Below are 2,263 nucleotides of genomic sequence, written 5' to 3'. Positions count from 1 at the left end.
AGTAATTCTTGAGGAAGGAGCAATGAAACTTCTCATTCTTGAGATCCAAGCTGAAGCCAATCAGGGGCATGGAGAAGGCAATGGCAAGCCACTCCAGTACTCTTGCCTAGAAAATCCCATGGATGGAGGAGCCTGGTGGGCTACATTCCATGGGGTCACCACGAGTCAGTCGCGACTGAGCGACTTCACTTTCACTTTTCACTTTCATGCAAAGGAGAAGGAAATGGCAACCTACTCCAGGGTTCTTGCCTGGAGAATCCCAGGGACCGCAGAGCCTGGTGGGCTGCTGTCTATGGGGTCGCACAGAGTCGGACACGACTGAAGCGACTTAGCAGTAGCAGCAGCAGAACTGGAATAAAGTTTGTAGACTCTGAGGGAGAAATTTTGATTTAAGGTCAGTGAACAGCGGGCACCCCAGGAGGAGGTGGGAGGGAGGTGTGGTGTCACAGGGCCTGTGGGCGTGCTGGACACTGCTTGACCTCTTTCTCTAGTCCTGGCTTTGAGTCCTGCTTCCTCCAGGGCTCGAGGAAGAAAAGGCAATTGCTGTTTATTTTTTTGTTGTTGTTTTTTAGACTGCACCATGTACTCCAGTAGCTTCCCTAGTAGCTCAGATGGTAAAGAATCTGCCTGCAGTGCAAGAGACCTGTGTTTGATCCCTGGGTTGGGAAGATCCTCTAGAGAAGGGAATGACCACCCACTGCAGTATTCTTACCTGGGAAATTCCATGGACAGAGGAGCCTGGCAGGCTAAAGTTCATGGGGTCACTGAGTCGGACACAACTGAAGCGGCTTAACACACACATACATGCAGCATGTGGGATCTTGTCCCTCCACCAGGGAAGAATCCCCCAACCAACGCACTGGGAGCATAGACTCCTAACCAGTGGACTGCCAGGGAAATCCCAGAAGAGATGCTGCCCAGCACCCTGAGCTACAGCTGAGACACCCGTGCAGGGAGTTCTCCAGGGAAAGCTCAGTATTAATGTTATGCCTCAGATAACAGAGGAGCATGTTGAAAATGGCAATAATGTGGTTTACTCTGAACCAACTGAATCAGGTGATTCAAGGCCAGCAATATTTCTCAGAGGCCCTCAGCACCTGGATCTTCTCAGATCCAGGAAAAGAGTGTGACAGGATATGTGACCAGTGCAAGTTCAATGCGTGAAGCAGGGCACGCAAGGCTGGTGCTCTGGAACAACTCAAAGGGACAGGGTAGGGAGAGAGGGAGGGGGGTTCAGGATGTGGGGGACACATGTATACCTGTGGCCGATTCATGTTGATGTACGGCAAAAACCATCACAATATTGTAAAGTATTTATCTTCCAATTAAAAAAAAAGAAAAGAGTGTGACAGGGAGCCATGCACAAGAGCCAGAACCTGGACCAGCACGAAGTCTAGAACTTGGCGCCGTGCAACCCCGAGCAGCCCTGAGCAGGTCTGACCACACCCGCTGTGCTGGTTGTCGTTGACTCTGAGCCTAAATTTTCCCAGTTATTAAGCGCCTATCATAATAGAGGCTGTTAGACCCAAGGGCTGCTTTGAAGAAGCAGACAGACAAGATCTCGATCCAGAGGAGGAATAAGGAAAAGGATCCGCTCTCCACACTTTCTGTTGGATTAATTTCTCAACTTCCCATCAAGCCTGTGGGAGGACACGTGGGAATGTGTCCAGAGAAGCACCCAGGACACCATAACAGGCACAGTAGGGCAGCACTTCCAGGTCCCAGAAGATCCTCCCAAGAGGTGGGGTTGGGGGGCAGGGAGAGGCATTTATGCTGGGACCTGGTTGCCTGTCTTAGGTCTGGGTGGCTTTAAGAAAGAAAGCTGAGTGGGTCTCAGCTTTGATCTGTGGCCCTCAGGACTGGAAATTCCCAACAGTGAAGCCCTTTCTACCTCCCTCCACTCCGCCCCCACTCAGACCAAGTGTCCACAGTCACCCACAGGACCCAACCCACTGCCAGACCAGTTTGCCCAGTTTTAAGATGAGGTGGTTGGACAGCATCACCGACTTGATGGACATGAGTCTGAGCAAGCTTTGGGAGTTGGTGATGGACAGAGAAGTTGGTGACGGACAGTGCTGCAGTCCATGGGGTCGCAAAGAGTCGGACACGACTGAGTGACTGAACTGCAGGAGACGCTCACTTCCGGTTGTCAGATGACATCCAGTCCAGAAGTTAATGGACAAGACCAAACCATTAAAGTCTGTGGTCAGCTTTGGGGGGAAACTGCAGAGCTTTATGTTGAGAAGAGTCGTGCTAGAGAATT

This window comes from Bison bison, unplaced genomic scaffold (genome assembly GCF_000754665.1).
Source record: "Bison bison bison isolate TAMUID 2011002044 unplaced genomic scaffold, Bison_UMD1.0 scf7180017864289, whole genome shotgun sequence".
Classification (NCBI taxonomy): Eukaryota; Metazoa; Chordata; class Mammalia; order Artiodactyla; family Bovidae; genus Bison; species Bison bison.
This window is presented reverse-complemented; position numbering follows the sequence as displayed.